The sequence below is a fragment of the Helicoverpa zea genome, chromosome 12 (assembly GCF_022581195.2).
Source record: "Helicoverpa zea isolate HzStark_Cry1AcR chromosome 12, ilHelZeax1.1, whole genome shotgun sequence".
Taxonomy (NCBI): domain Eukaryota; kingdom Metazoa; phylum Arthropoda; class Insecta; order Lepidoptera; family Noctuidae; genus Helicoverpa; species Helicoverpa zea.
The window spans coordinates 3,997,156-4,013,702 of record NC_061463.1 but is presented as its reverse complement, the minus strand read 5'-3'; the positions used below and the strand labels follow the sequence as shown (position 1 = coordinate 4,013,702).

Sequence of the window (16,547 nt, the reverse complement as noted above, 5' to 3'; positions counted from 1 at the left end):
AAATATATATCAACGCAGTAATGTAGGTGGAACACACAGAAGAACGAAATATTTTGAACGCAATCCATTGCGCCGCATATTCAAATAGTGCATTACCATAACCTTGGTAAGTCGTAAATGAAATAGAAACAGTTGAATTTCGTTTTTACTTTCGCAGTAGAAGCTCTAGTGCCACTTATAAAGCAGTGTTTCGACTCAAGTGTACCACTTTGGCGAACAACTGAATACATTAAATACACATGAGTGGACAATTTCGTGCTGATTACCTTGACTCGTATTTGAGAAGGAAAATGTACTTTGTGACTTAATGACGAAAGCGTTGACAGTTGAGAATAGTAATTTAAAAACTAAATGATCAAGTGTTTGTGCAAGAATGCATCTAATGAACATCATAAATGCTCATATTGATATTGGTATTTACACTTGACACATTACTGCTGTTAACTCCATGAAGCAGAACCAATGAGTAAGAACATTCACCCCATTGAAGAAGGCATGCATAGCAATGTAAATCTAGCAACGGACTGGCTCCATCGTTCCTTGTCGGAGATAATCGCCGCGAATGTGAACAATCCCTACATTTCCCATGCTCTCTCCACTTTCTGAGCTTACATGCAAAGTCAATACTACATGCTAACGAAGACGCGAGGTCACATCAACGTGACGATTCAATCTGCCGTCCCTTATAAGGCTAAGACTGACAAGATGAATGAGACGACTCACCCAATCACGAGAAAGTAGGTTGTATAACAGGAAAATATTACACGAGATATTAACTCATCGGATAGCCGATAATAATCGATTTGTTCAATAAATCCCTCGACATGTAACTCAAGATTTCCCAAAAATCTTAGCACTTAAAACGCAAATGTAACAAGGTCTGTGGGACATCGTGTAAGGCATAATTTCCATACAAATTACGGTCACTTTCGAAATTGTGCATTGAAATTCGGCTGTGCTGACAATTTTAACGCACCATTGTGTTCGGTTGTCGATCGTTTTGTTAAGGCTTTTAAGAAACGTCTTAAGCGTGTGTAAGTTTCTATGTAGAAACTGCTAGTAAAGAAGTTATAGCATATCAAATAAAAGGGCAAAAGTAATTAATGATAACTTCTGAAATACAACTGCTTGCGTACAACTTTATATTATCCACATCTGCGGCGAGATAGGAATTTTATTACAAAACTCAGAAGAACAAGAGAAATATAATAAGACATTGTCGTTGCATCACCTTCATTCAGTCACGATTCTATCTGGGCTGCCACTTACTTGCATTAATATGGAATTATGTCGACGAACGAACCACAAGCCGGTTTGGGCGTAACAAAGAATTTTTCAATAGTTCTAATGAACAAACAATAAAAGATTTCTATTATTAAAGAATAGAACAATAACAAATGAATCTATTCGAAAGTCAACAATATACATGACAATAATGAAAAATTACAGTTTTCTTACACTAACGTTTCTGCAAAAGACGGTATATATGAGTATAACTGCACAGTAGAAAGCATAACCAATCAAATAATTACCGAAACAAATTAATACTATAAAATATTTATGTTCATTGGTAATTAAGAACCGCTCCCTCTTTTAATAACCATGCTAACAACCACTGTACAATGTATTCGAACATTCAAGTAATTTGTTTATTTAGTACGCCAACACAGCAACAATCTTGATTTAATTGTCCTAGTTGAAAATTATGACATCGATTTAGATATGTATTATTTCAAAGCCGTACTAAATGAGATCACTCCTGTATGACAACCTGGTCTTAACCTAAATGACGTCAATTGGCACAAGTTTAGTAAAGATCTACCATCCTGCTAAGCTACTCAGCGCCATACTATAATTATAAATCTATTTGAAACACCGTATTTTGTTCATAATGTCATGTCAAACCAGTACGGAATATAAAATAGGACTTGAATATTAGATGACCCCAGCTGAGCAAAAGTCAAGGATGTAAGCCTTAAAAGTAAAAGATATTATGTATGGAAATGTCAACAGTATTAGTTATCTGTCATCGTCTGGCTTCGGTCAGAGCCGCGAGGTGAACTAGACGATTTGTACATAAATAATCAAACAAATATACAAAAAAAACTATTAACGCTGAAGAAATTAACAATGATGTCAACATAGATGATGGAATAACTAAAAGAAAAGATAAAAAAGTGTCTGAAATTACTGAGGCTGGTATAACTGATTCAGACATAAATGATTTTGATAATAGTCATGTTTTTCATAATGCTTAAATGAATGAAGCTTAATGAAGCTACATTAAAACACTAACTAGGAAATAAACAAGGTTGCTATAGAAACTGATATTTCAAATAAAGTTACATGAACTTACTGTCGAAACTTCCTTCTTCAGTGTCAATGCAGACAATGTTATTAAATATTTTTAAATTAAAACATTAGAATATTATTAACATACCTATCAGATGAGAACCTGAATGGTAGTAGTGCATTCGTATTTCTTTGTTTAATAACAGAGTAAATTATACCGTATACAAAAATGAAATACTTGATACTAGTCCAGCCAAAGATGCAGTAGAAAAAGTGTAATTTAAGAAAGAACTGCTTAATGAAGTAAGTAATAAAGTACCAAGATCACATGAAATCAAAGATGTACTTTTTATTTCCCCTACAACTATGCAAGTGAGAGTGATGGCATTGAATGGTCATGTGAAATTCATATGATCTGTCCTACGATCGCTTTATAGTATCTACGTGATTTAGCAGTAAAATACTGAATCAATTTGAATGGTTGCATTCAACGCTTTCCATCGTTTTAGTACTGGTAGATATTATAAGGGCTACGGCTGGTGTGAATCGGTTGCCGTATCTACCTTACTTGAAGATGAGATGGCTTGCTCCTTCTTTTAGAATATATTTCTTCTTTTAGTTTTATATTTATTGACAAAGGTATTTGAGCGTTACTCATTGCCCTTTGATAATTAAAACTAAATAAGCCCGATTCTTTTTGACTTGAATGACAAATAACACCAATACACCTATTTTGCGATGCGACGTCGAATATAAAATGTCTTTAAAAAGTCCAAAAGCAGTAAAAGCAATAGTAATAAAAATAAATAAAAAGTTCGAGGGACTTTCCTTGATGAGCCAATGCAAATAATACCTGAATCGTGATTGGCCATTTTCCTCAACGCTGACCGCAAGAGCCTTTTTATGCAGTTTTAAGTAGAATAAGTAATTTTAATCCATCGTCCAAAGACTTTAAAGCTTATAATCCTATCAATATCTGAAGGTAAACATAAAAATGATACTGCACGCTACGTACTAGGACAAATAAAATCATTACTAGAATAGTCTTGACATTAAAACTCTTCATTTATTACAATAATTCGATGTAATTGTGTTGATAACCACTCCATTCAAGGCGATTCACACGTTTAGGGCCTTTGTCTAACAAACAATTGAAAGTGAATACTTTTAACGACCACATTTTAGACAATGACATTTATTTGTGTAGTTCCATCATTAGAGACAATAATCTTAAATTATGTAAGTTTTGTCAACCAAATCATTGTTTTGAATCAAGAAGTATGAACGCGAGAATTCTGTTACCATTAAAATTGAACTATTGTGTGACTTAAATAGCGTTTGCAGTTTATCGAGATTGTTGTCAAACATTGAAACGGTTTCAAAAGCAATTTCATAGATAACGTAAAATCTTCATTTACTTTGCGATTGCTTCAGTAGAGTCCTTCCAAACTCTTACTTCAAATGAAAAGTACCGAAACAATAATCAAGCCATTAGTTCCATCGGAAAGCAATTTAAAATTCGTATTGCACTACTTAAGTAAGACCCGCTTATTTAAAAAGCTGGTGCCGAAACTATTCCGTGACATGGAGTATAAAAAAATCTATATTTGGAGGCGATTGCTGCATTCGCGCCAATAGGAACGGTGAATGCGGTGGCAGCGAGGTTGTGGCGAGGTCGTCACGAGGGCCGGCCGACTCAACACTGGACCGATTTTAAACTTTTATAGAACTCACGACTTGTCAGGTCCTGTTGTACATAGACCTTGACTGCGCTAAGTGGTCGTCGATATTACTCACGCTGTTGACAACTGCTTTAATGTAATTGGTTGGACTTGAAAATGGATCACGGCTGATTTGAAGATGATCGTCATAAGGAAAGTTACAAGAAGTAGGTAATTGGAAATCGAATGTTTATAGGCTTTGCTTAGGCCTTGTGAAAAGTTTTTCATTCGCTTTTCTTACACGCAAACCAATAAATTGTTCTTAGATGAATATTCAATGAGTGCTGTAAATTATTTTAATAATGAAGGAATCATAAATTACGACTTTAAGAAATAATGATCCGAAAGACTCATGCAACGGGATTACTTTAGTGCAGCCATAAATTAGAAGAAATTATAACAGTATGTTGACCAACAAATTAAATTATGGTAACTGTTTATTAAGAAGTGTCAATTTATTTCTGTTTAAACCGAAAACATCATAAACAGTTATAATGCAGATAATTTATTGTTACAAGATACCGTGCATAGTGAAGCCAGAACGAATGCTGATAAATCTACAAAAGAAGACTGACATTAATCTACACACACATATAATTTTACATTCAGAGTCAAAAGTCCTCAAAACGAAACCTATCTCGAAGCTATGCAGTATGCAAAACAATGAAAAGTCGCCTTGTCCTAATTACATCGCCCTTTGCGCAGTGGGCGGTGAGACTGGCCCGCCTTGCGACCGCTCTAGATGTGTACTCGAACATCCTAACGAGACCACTTACTTACATTTTATTGTAATTAAAACCAACAGAAAACAAGGAGTCCCACAGGGTAATTTTTTGGGACCAACGCTGAATTTTTGATTAGCAAAACTCAGCAAGGTGTATTCATTACACGATAGGGTCTTGTAGCTTGTGAGAGACAGGAATTTTAGTAAAATATTTAGTAAGTCTGGCTACACCTATGTCTATAAATTAAAAGACAGTAAATAAACATTATCAAGTGCTTAGGAATATAGCCTATAGATATGGCCTACACTTTCACTAGTTCTTAGACATAAAACACAGCGTTTTATGTAACTATACAATTAAAATATGGTGATTTTATAGAAATACACTCGTTACAAAACTTCGTTTAATGTAAAAACCTTCGATAAATTATATAAGGCAAGGCAAGTTGTAAAAGTCAGCTAAGGTACTTTCCCTCGAAGCCTTATACAACTCGATTAGCTACTGGTACATTAATCTTTTCTTTCACTCCTTATATTTTAGCAATACTTGTCGAAGAACATGACGTACTTACAAGCATTATGCTATCTGATTGAGAAGAAGCTTCTCATTTATTAAAGGTTGCTACTGTAATGAAACTGGCTGGTCAGAAGTCATTGCACCCTTGCATATAAAATCAGCCAGATTAAAGTAAGAACAAAAATAACGTTAGCGTTACTTTTACAAATAAACATTAAACAATTCAAATATTCTGTAACACGAACGCCTTTATTATTTAAACGTGACGGATATCAAATAACAGACAGATAAAAATAAAAGACAAACAACGAACAGTAACATACTGGTAACGAGAGCTATAATTTACGTTGTTAGTAGAATAAAATATAGTGTTGGAACAACAATAGCGGAAAGCCGGAAATAGGAAACTGTTGAGTGTGAAGACACGGACATACGGCCGCGAAGAGCGACGAACATTAGATCCGCCAGTGTGTAGCGCAGTGTGTCACTGCGCCCATAATTGTGGGGTTATGCCGTTGCATCAAATGCAAGTCGACGTTATATAATTTACGCAAGTATATTTAAGAGGTAATGTGCAGTTATTGCATGTTATTGCAGAGGCACCAGTGAAATCTGAGTAATGATGATGCAGCTGATGAATAGGAATTAAATGCTAATGATGTAGCCGATAAAAATTCTGTGTGTTTGATTTATGCTACTCATGACGGAATAAAAGTATGACAGAACAAGGTTTTTAACGTGGAATTTCCAAATAAAAATAGTCATATAAAATGTACCAGTTTTATGAGAAACGGTTTTATTTGTCTCCTTAACGAATATGACCGCCAAATCGAATGTCATTTGTTAATCATATTCCTTTTTCAGCATCTTGTTCAATACAAGTGCATTTAAAGATAATTCTTTAAATTGTATTTGTAATAAGCTTTGGCATTTTAAAACAGTCTCGTAAAATATCATAGACAAACGGTCTTGACCTTTTTGTGATCAAAAAAGTTAAAAGGCCACATTCATTTTCGTTGAAATAAATCATGCGGCTACTTACAAAATATAAAAGAAGTTAATTGAGTTCTTAAGTAATTTTTGGTTTATTATCTGTACAAACTCGTGCATGGTTTTAGAATTGGCCTTATGCCATATGGAATGAAATGCAGCCTTGAATTTGTTTGCTTCTAGTTCAAGATTCTTAAGATAGGGAGCATTTAATACTGCATGTTTGCTGGCTTATATTCCTACCCCAACATAAGCTGCTCTATCTATTTGACCTTCTCATAAAAATCCCTAGATTCCTAACATTTGATAAAGTGGTATTAAACACGGTTCTATCTATGTATTTATATCCTATACTAACATTGTCGTCTGTCAAAGCTGAGTCAACAAAGATGCTCTCTAAAATGAAAAAGTCAAACAACCAAGGTCAGAATACAAGCTTGGAATATGTTCTTACAGCCTTATCAGCTACAGGGTGCTTTTACAACCATGGTTTGTTTGCACTTTCATAAACATCGGGGAACTTTGTTTATGATAATGTGCCTGGTTTATACACCCTGATACTTAGTTTAGTGTCATTCTGTACTTAAGATACTGTGGAGATTCATAGAGGTCCTAAGCAGTTAGTTGGTTTTTAAAATAGAACAAATTTTAAAAGGAGGATTTTATGCGTTTTAGTTTTGTTTTTCATTTTGGTTTTTATTCGAAAGAAGGCGGGTAATGTTTTTTTGTAAGATTGCAACACCAAAGTGGTTAAGAGAATTTGTTGTCATGATTTAAACGGTATTAGAAGATTTTATTGATACTGAAATAGATAGATTGTAAAATAAAATTCTACAGACACATTTATTGTACTGTTGTTATCACAATAACAATAAAATTCTGCATCAAAATGTTCCTAACGCTTGCAATCTTTAGAAAGTTCTAAGACCGCACCGTATATCATAATGGTTGAATGGGTTTCTATTATTTACTACGGGCGTTGTTCTACATTTAAAACATAAAATATAATATTTATTGCACTAAATCTTAGCGGTAGAACAATAGCAATAAAATGTTGCATCCGTGCTTCGGCACTTACTCAATGGTTTGCTTGACGTTAAATTACGGTAGACATTATTGTCTATTTCAAATAGGTAGGCAAATTGAAAACGTTATACGAAGTACCTTCAGCAATCAATACTATCAAATAAATTCTTAATTTGAAGTATTTGTAAAAATCTATGATAATAATTTACCATCGCAACATTTTTCTGAAATAACTTAGGTATGTAAGTATGGCAAAGACACTCCATATTTTTAAAGTTTAACAACTTAGACAAAAACTTAGGAAACTCTTTATATTTGGTGAATTTATAATTTTCAAGTCTGTGCTAAATACGGTTCCTAAAGTCTTTTGAAACTTTTTCAAGACTCGGATGTCGTCATCCAACTTCACCGCAAAATTGCGCAGTACTTACTACAAAGTTTCTGGACGGAACATTTTAAAAAACTAAATTGCATCGTTATGTAATGCGTGATCTAGTTATTTTATTGTTTTTAGACGAAGCATAACTTGAACATGTAATTTGTATCGTTAGAAAAAAGTTTGGCAAGCATCGAGTTCACAAACTGCAACTTTTTGAAAATAGAATTAAATGCATTGTTTTTAGTAATTCTAAAATAGAAACTCTTAAGAATAAAAGAACGCCAACTTATCGCTGATTAATAAATTCAGCAACCGGCTGTGAGCAGTATTGAAAACTTTCGCAGATTCCTCAGCAAACATTTTCTTTCACCGGCGATCTAGTGGCTTATGCAAAGAATAATTAAACAGATATAAACAAATCGGTCTGCGTGCATTGTTTACTAAAGAGACATACGAAGCTCGTTTCGAAGGTAAATTTATTCTAAACAGAAGCTTCGGCCACGAGTGGTGCACGTAAGATGAGTCAGGCAGGGACCTTTTCACCCGCCGCCCATTGTTTATTCTGGACGCAAACACGGCCTCAAGTTTTCCCTCACATTTTCGATACTCAAAAAATGTCTTAACGTTACCTTTGAATATTCATAAACCCCTTTTATGAATTATGAATGCTTAGAATTTATAATTTCTCGCTTTTTACTCGACTGACTGTATAGAAACTTGTTTCTGTTGAATATTTCATTATTTGGTGTTATTTTGAATTCTCAGATTTGTTATGTGTCGAAGATTAATTAAACGACGCTGGAAGCCTCTCAATCAAACGTTGATTTTAATGTTTTAAGCTTTTTGTATTTAAAATGTTATCTTTTTGATTCACAGCTAGTATTCTACCAAAATATGATTGGTTATTTTGACGAGCATGATTCTTATAAGTAAGCTTTCTCCGCCACCGTTAAAGTTATACAATAAGCATAACTGTAAACATCCGTTCTTACCTCTGCTTAGGCAAGTCCGTTAAAATTCCGGCACACTGCTTTTAAGATACACTAACACTTATTCGATTTTAGCGAGTCGATCGAGCGTCGGATCCCCGCACCGTTATTCACGTCATATGTGTGTCAAATAACGAGAAAAATTCTCACAATCTCCGTTTGCACTCACGTAGGGAGTTGAACACAGCACTAGCACAACGGTTTATCACTGATCACTGTAATGTGGGTAGGTGTTGGTGCAGGGAAGCACAGGGAGTTGCGCGCGCGGCGTCGCGTTGCGCGGTGTCGTGCTGTCGGCGCAAGCGTCGGTCGTGCGCCCGCCTCTCACTCGCATCGGCGACTGGCGCTCGCCTCCTTCACCTTCGCCGCGCGCCCGCCCGTTTCGCAACCTCAGCGGTTTCCTTGCAGATATCTTGTTGCATGGCAACTGTTCAAAACGATGTGACTCCGCAATAACAAACCGATTTTCAACCATATCGATTGTTTTCCAATATTTTTTGTTTCTCCACTTCTTAAGTAAAGTTGGTCTTACCTGCTTCTTTGTAAAGTTTTAAGCTAAGCGTTAACATTGTGTGTGCGGTAAGCGGTTTCAGGCGCAATGTAAACAAACAATTTGTTATTCGCCCGAAGCTTTACTTGATGTATCTTTGCAGAGCGTCAGACACGCACATCGTAACGAAGGCTTTTTATATGAAATGCTATTTCTCTTTTCCTGTATTAACTTTCATCAGCCCTTATAGCGTTCTATTTATACTCCAAAGGTAGATGAAAGGTGCATTCAAAAGTTGACTAAGCTCAAATAATCTTGACCGAGAATCGAACCCGGAACTGCAGAGTGCAGACAGATGCACAGTCCGAACCGACTCAAACTGGTTGTCTTGCTCTTGATCTTAACAAAGACTACTACGCTTTCAAAACTAGTATCGGAATACTTAATGGCGTTGATAATAAAATTTTACAAGAGAATTGAACCGAACGTGACCGAACAACTGAACGTGAACTTTCTATCAATATTAAATCGATTGATTGTTTAAATTCTATGAAATAGCACATATCGATATGTGGTGAAACGCTGATGAAATCGATACTGTACTTGCAGTTCATATTATAGTGTCACAATTATAATGTATCGAGACATTACTTCAATTGTTTTCGCGTAACTAGTGGGCGGTGATATCTTTTGGGTGTGATATCGTCAATCAGTCACTTTCTGAGCTCCGTTAATTCATCGTTTCTCGAATTATCGATATATAAAAATAAAATTGAGTTGATATAATATATTTTTACACAGCAGTGATCCATGAAAATGAAGACTACCGTATTTTTTCAGTATTCTAAAAATATTTTTTTTAATTTTTAAATTTCTGTGTCGTCAACAAAAAAACTGAAAGAAAACTTCTGATTCAATTTAAGATAAAAATACAAATCTTTACAATGAAAACGGAAAACATCAGAATACAACCTCCGAGCCTCATTTGAAAGAACATAAAATCGTCGCCGCGTCCACAACATTTCTCTTACGCAAACAAGTAACATCAAAATGATTACCCAAGTTGTCATCAAGCGTTACTTTCTGTAAATAATGTGTGGCTACTTATCTGACCCGTCGGCGGATGTTACCTCGGTACTAAATTATACCCTTGGTATTAAAATAAGTCTTATGTAAGAAGTAAGAAGAGTTTACGAAGAATGGTTGATGCTGGCATTCAATAGTGATTTTTTTTGCGTATAAGCCGTATGACTGCAAGGTTGTAAGATAGAGTGACTATAGCTTTGGGACAGCAGGAAGAAAATAGGTAGGTAGTTTTCTCAGTAAAAGCCTGACTCTGACTAACAGCAGGAGGATTACTTCCTTAAGTAAAAATAACTTAATTTAGGCTAAGCTTTAATTAGAGCGGTAATGATTATTACCGATTCGATTTGAGCACACATGATTATTACAGCTGGTGACATATCTGTGTGAGAATATATATTATTTGTCTTGTAGCCAATAAGGCCATGCGGGCAGGATGACGATGAACAGGAGAATTTCCAAATTATTTGTGTCAGAAAACCGGTTACACTCAAATGCTTTGTAGCTGTAAACATTTCCACTAGCTTAGTGTAAATAGAGAGTAAAACCTTTTAGATACAAAAACATTTTGTAAACCAAGCGAGTATTTACAATGTAAAATTAAACTATTTGCAACCGTTTGAATCTCAAACACTCTCAACTGGTGTATAACTATGTAGTTTATTGCCAATATATTGAAAACTTTATTCAATTGCTTTCAACGAATTGCCTTTATCACAATAAACATTAGACATTATTGTATTCGTTTCACTTGTTCAACACGCTATTTTATTAGCTTTGTTGTGAAACTGTGTGAAATAGTTGTATGCATGTGCAGTAGTGCTCAGTATAAAATAAACTGTCTTTTTTTACAAATAGATTATCGAATTAATTACCCCTACCGCTAGGGATGCACCTTAAAGTGTACCGTAGTGTTTGTTAGTATAGTCTACAATCATTTTATTGCTACCCAAAAGTGCCTGAAAATAATCTGACTTAAAAACAATTGTTGCTTTTGAAGTGGCATTATTGGACTAAGTATTCAAACTATTGTCGCTACTTACGATCTTAGATAAACAAGAAATTGCACTAAAATTATACAAACATAAGTTCCTAATGAGTCAAAATTATTGAGACATTATAATCAGAAACGTGATGAAATAATAAACATGATAGGTTGTAACAACGGCTGATAACACGCCTTAGAAATAGTCACGCGAACGCAATTCAAATGAACCTCGTTACAGTCCAATTATGAATGTAGATAAATATTATGGTAAATGAAGTTTCACTTTGACTACCGTTGAGGCTGTTCCTGCTACTACATCCTTCATGTAAGAGTGCTAAATTAAATCTGTTGGTAATGATTGCGCAGGTCGACGATCTGTTAGTAATCTACGGTTTGGTATGCTAATTAATTGATATATAATGACGTACAGAACTAATTATGGACCCTGGGACCAAACATATACATTTTCACTCTGACATATGTGCACTCTTTAATCACTCAATCTCAAAGTCCGATAATACAGCAATGAAAATGTGCTCGACTGAGTACGGATCAAATACATTTGGATATTATATGCCAAATTATCTCACATAAAATAAGCAACTCACTTGCAGTCTAGCTTATTACCTGAGCGCATATTTTAATTTAAAAAGAAGCTATGGGAATGCATGTTATTTGCAAAGAAGAATAAAATCTTGATCACATTATAGCTATATCACTTTTCTACTAACTCAAACTGCTCGTTCATGGCGTCCTCTCAACAAAATCATGAACTTTTTTTTTTTTTTTTTCCGACGTCAAAAATCATCAAATGACCCCTCCCGCTGTGGGTTAGCAGCGGAGAGGGAGTGTTAGACTCTTACTGACTAAAAACCGTCGTGTTCCGTCATAGGCCTTTTATGTACCAGGGCCGCGGTATCTCTTTCGAACAACCCGCAGCCCCGGAAAATCATGAACTTAGAACGAGTTTAGAACGACCGAATGACCTGATCTTATGTATGACTCGCAAGGTTGTCCTTAATGCTGCAGGTTCCTACTAACCACATTACTATGCTAATAAGTACCTATAAAGTAAAAATGCATCTTACCCTATTTCAATGCTTAGTCTAGCCGAGTTCGCGTGATCCGTTTGACTTACCCCGATTTCTCGAGTCAACTATCTATCATTGACCTCTGAACTAATTTCAAGTTCAGGCTTTGCATGATTGAGTTACAAATAGTCATTCAAACTATGTGCTTCCGCGTTCACAGTGATTTATTTGTTTCTAACGTTGTTTGGACTGCTCTTAATGCACGGTTCGGCACACTAGGTAATTTGTTTGATGTTTTAACAATGTATGTCCTAGTTTACTTCGTTCATATGAAGTTATTAAAGCCTTTTTTAGGGATGGGAAATCATCAAATGACCCTCTCTGCTGTGAGTGCAGCACATGGGAGTATCAGAATGTTACTGCCAAAAGTCACCTCTGTCCTTTCTGGGGCCCTTTGTGCATCAGGTAGTTATTTACACAATGTTGCAAAATCAAACGATAACGTGCTCTCCTGCAGGATACAAAAAACTATTTAGCCTTCACAAATATCGGATTATTTATGACAAACTGAAAAAACAGAATTACTGAATATTGGCTGCATTGTAGGCGATAGTGAATCGTGACCGATTTGACGCCGATTATTTTTTGCCGTCGTACATTGCTAATAAAATGACAGTCGTGTTTTATGGTAATTAAGAATAGACAAAACGACTTCCGTGTACATATAAAGAGGTAGATAAAATGTGAAATATCTACGCAGTTAGTTGCTAAGCAAAATTAATAGATTATGACACGAATTTAAGAGCAATGTATGCATTTCTGTTTCATAATCGGATCACATTGCGCGAGCTCTAAAACCTTTCATTTGAAGTATTTAGATTTTCAAAATTATTTAAATATTTTCCATCTATAAACAGTATCTAGTGGCATGCTATAGCGATAGATATTTGAAGAATGCTTGAATAGATTGCCATGTATCGACTCATTGTTCAATTTATTTTTGAATTGCCCAGAACAATAGACAAATTCACAGACGTCCATTTTGAATTTCTAAAATTCCTTCAGTAATAACATTGTAAACAAATTGCATTGTTATTGAAATTTGACAAATGAAATGTTTTAGCTTATACTTTGTTGCTTGGTTAAAAGAGCGAACGAAGGTGGATAATAACGAAAGAAATAGGTTTTTTTTTTTTGTTGGTTAAATCTCCAAATCTCCAAATAAATAGAATTCAATACAAATACAAATGGTGATCTAATATATCTGATTTTATCTTTCTAATAGCCCGCATTCTAAGCGACATTGAATGTATGCCGGTCGACAAACCGAATTTTATCGATTTTCCATTACAGTCTACTTTTAGTAACTATTTAGAGAATCGCACATTTCATGCGCACCACATACCATCATCATGTAACTTAAACTATTCCAAAAGATCGCCAGATAAATCAGATCATGTATTACCATGACTTATTCGATACAAAATTTGCATCGATTTCGAATCGATATAGGTTGTTCTACCGAATCGGTACATATGCAATATTTCATGTGGTCTCGGTACGTCATTGTGTGTATGTGGGTCGATCGTAACAGGCGATAGTCACGAACAGAGCTCGTCAACGCATCCGCCACCGGACGAGCGTTGCTCTTTTGTGTGTGTGCACGTTGTTATGTGCGGTACGATTTTTGGTATGTACTTAGAATTTTCTAACTAATGCTACTGCTACTGAGCAAAAGATTTAAAATGTTTTTCAAATCAGGAGTTATATTTCATTGACACTTTTATTAGAGTTTTACTTCGATCTGTCAATTATCGTTTGCTACTAGATTGTAGTTAAAAAGTAGTACCTAATAGATTAATGCCATCAAACATTTCTGCCACTCATATCTACGTGAGTCGTAGTTGCTGCCTCGATAACGGTTTACAAATATGAACTGAGTTTGTAACCCTTTGATCTATGATTTGAGTAAAACGAAAGGAAATGGCCAAAAAAAAAACCAGAGTCGACAGAAACTTCGTATGTATGGTTGGATTCAGTATAATTTGTAGATTACAAAAAGTATTTCATATCATCTAAAAACCATGGGGTTCTCTTTTTACAAGGTTTTTTCGATCAAGATTTTAGTACATAAAAAAGCTTAACTTTTCTGTTTGCTGTTCATTAGAAGTTGTGCATAGGGTAACTAAGTAAGGTAAAAAACTTTACACTCAGGTGTATGACTGTTAGCACTATACACTAGTGAAGGTTAAGAGCTGACCTGATGATGGAGAAGAGAGAAGGTCAATGGAACTCGGCAATGGTAAATATTAACTACCTCGTGTTTGGGCTTATATTATTCGCATTCGCAAAAAAAAGTTTTTTATTTTTTTATTATATTATTTTCTTTATTTTAAGTTTTTTTTTTAAATAAACCTTTGCCAGTTCAGAAGTTTACATATAACAGGGAAACCTCTTCAAGTAGGTAAGGTCGGTACTTGATCGTATCTGGAGTGGTTCATGTGATGCAATGGGTGGGGGTCAAACTCAAGACCTTTTAATTACCAGGCAAACTCTTTAATATTACTATTCGCATGTATAATGTTAGTATACCTTGTTGTTTATGGTCCTTTATGTAAATAATCTTTAAAATCAACATAAATTCAACATAACCTATTTTTGTGAAAATAAGATATAGCTCCTATACCCCATGGATTTCAGGCCAGACTTTTTGGCACCATCAAAGGTCTATCATAATGAACCCATTGGTACCCATTTCGTTGCTGTCGATTCTGGGTTTTTTTACTACGAAAATTTGGCCATCTCCTTTGAACATAGCATAAGCACCATACGCATGGATAGTCCATTAAGATTATCTTCAATTCAACCTCAGAAACAAATAAGAAGTAGCCTGCCAGTGAACATGGATGCTGTTAAGGATCCGAAACGTCGGGATTAAATGATATTAATATATCCGCGATAAAATCCGTAAAAGTAGTTTTGTTTAAATGAAATAAATAAATTGATCACTCGATTGAACAATCGATTTAAAATGTTAGCATTAAGATTCTTAAGGATATCTTAGACACCAATGACTGTGTTTCGGATGGCACGTAAAACTGTAGGTCCCGGCTGTCATTGAACATCCTTGGCAGTCGTTACGGGTAGTCAGAAGCCAGTAAGTCTGACACCAGTCTAACCTAGGTATTGGGTTGCCCGGGTAACTGGGTTTAGGGGGTCAGATAGGGCAGTCGCTCCTTGTAAAGCACTGGTACTCGGCTACATCCGGTTAGACTGTAAGCCGACCCCAACATAGTTGGGAAAAAGGCTCGAAGGATGATGATGATATTTTTTTAAATTGACCGAATCACGTGAAGCGTCCATCTAGTAGATCATCTGAATAGGTAGAACTAGATCGTTCAGCCAAGATCAAATCATTTAATAGTAGGTATAGTATACCTGGGTATTTCTGAAAATTCTGTACATAAAAATCACTAATAAATAAATTGGAAACTCAAAATACTGTAGACATGCAAACTTCTGCCCTTTGTCAAGTTGGTTAAAATATCGTGCCACAAAAAATTACGCGTACGCAGGAAAATGAAAACGCACATTATTATAAGTGATGGTCCAGAGCCATTCACTGGCTGTCCGCCGATCGGATTCTCAGTCTATTCCTACTTACATAACAACAAAAATATTTTACTTGTTTTGCTTACGTTGCTAAATACAATCGTATTTGATTCAAACCGTTTAGAAAGACCTGTAGTTGACATCATCGATTCCGATTCAAAAATATCGATAAGAGGTGTAATAGCTCTTTTATCATTGGTGTAAATCGTTTGATTTGGACTCGTAAAAAGAGTTTTTAGATAGGATTGGAACTTTATTTAAAAAAACTTACTGTTCATTGTCGATTCCAGCTTTCAGTGGCAATAATTTAATTCATTTGAATCATATTAATAAGCTCCCCAAAAAATAAGAAAGAGGTATGTAAGTATCAACTCAAAAATGTTGGCTATCAGTAGGTTCCTACATAAACCACGAATGACAATAACATTCACCATTTTATTAAAAAGAGCATAGATTTTTTTCATATAAAATCTCCTTTCAATCCTTCCCACAGTCAGTTTCATGGCCGCCATCTTATCTTCATCACCGATGATTGATCGCTCGGATCAAACCGTCGTTTCGTCAATTTCCTGCGCATGTACCAACACTAAAACAAGCTTCAAGCATGAAACTATAAGTAACATCACGAACTCATGCGCAATGACCATTTAAATATCTTCAAAATAGTCGCAATTATGTACCATTTGCGTCGAAATAGATCGAAAA

At 35.1% G+C, this 16,547-nt stretch overlaps 1 protein-coding gene across 1 annotated transcript in view; it reads right to left on the bottom strand.

The window, feature by feature from the left end:
* Positions 1 to 8,960, bottom strand: part of LOC124635039 — a 152,970-nt gene extending 144,010 nt beyond the window's left edge. The window contains exon 1 of the mRNA XM_047170801.1: positions 8,642 to 8,960. The gene's annotated coding sequence lies outside the window, so the exon portion shown is untranslated. The remainder of the gene's footprint in view (positions 1 to 8,641) is intronic.
* Positions 8,961 to 16,547: the final 7,587 nt, after the last annotated feature.